This window comes from Schistocerca gregaria, chromosome 6, assembly GCF_023897955.1.
Source record: "Schistocerca gregaria isolate iqSchGreg1 chromosome 6, iqSchGreg1.2, whole genome shotgun sequence".
Lineage (NCBI taxonomy): Eukaryota > Metazoa > Arthropoda > Insecta > Orthoptera > Acrididae > Schistocerca > Schistocerca gregaria.
The window spans coordinates 365,596,722-365,597,489 of record NC_064925.1 but is presented as its reverse complement, the minus strand read 5'-3'; the positions used below and the strand labels follow the sequence as shown (position 1 = coordinate 365,597,489).

At 41.3% G+C, this 768-nt stretch overlaps 1 non-coding gene across 1 annotated transcript; it reads left to right on the top strand.

The window, feature by feature from the left end:
• The first annotated feature begins 224 nt into the window (after nucleotides 1-224).
• Nucleotides 225-299, top strand: Trnas-cga (transfer RNA serine (anticodon CGA)). The gene has a single exon. It is a non-coding gene; the product is annotated as a tRNA-Ser (tRNA).
• Nucleotides 300-768: the final 469 nt, after the last annotated feature.

Genomic DNA, 768 nt, shown 5'->3' with positions numbered 1-768 from the left:
ACATGGCTTAGCCACAGCCTGGGGGATGTTTCCAGAATGAGATTTTCACTCTGCAGCGGAGTGTGCGCTGATATGAAACTTCCTGTGGCTAAGCCATGTCTCCACAGTATCCTTTCTTTCAGGAGTGCTAGTTCTGCATGTTTCGCAGAAGAGCTTCTGTAAAGTTTGGAAGGTAGGAGACGGATACTGGCAGAAGTAAAGCTGTGAGTACCGGCCGAGAGTAGTGCTTCGGTAGCTCAGTTGGTAGAGCATTTGCCCGCGAAAGGCAAAGGTCCCGAGTTCGAGTCTCGGTCGGGCACACAATTTTAATCTGCCAGGAAGTTTCATATCAGCGCACACTCCGCTGCAGAGTGAAAATCTCATTCTGGGAATATTTAATTTGCTGTTTTCTGCAATATTTCTATCAACTGCAAAAGAAATTTGTTATTGCGTAACATCAGTGATGAAAGTTCATTAGTGTGCACAACAAAAAGTAAAGACCCTAAGATGAAACCTTGCGACACACCACATGTAATTAGTTCCCAGTTCACTAACTACAGGAAGCTGAATACAGTTTTTCTACTGTTAGAGAGGCTGACAATGTTGTACGCAGCCATAACTCTTTGTTGTTGATAGATAATATACGAGTAAAAACGAAAGAATAGTGTGTAAACAGATCGACATTATTTTAGTTGAATCAACTGTGGTACATGGTGAAACATTGTAAATTAACTAAACAAACACTGTTTTTTTGCCTTGTTTCGCAAATTTTGTTATTGTTACTGCACA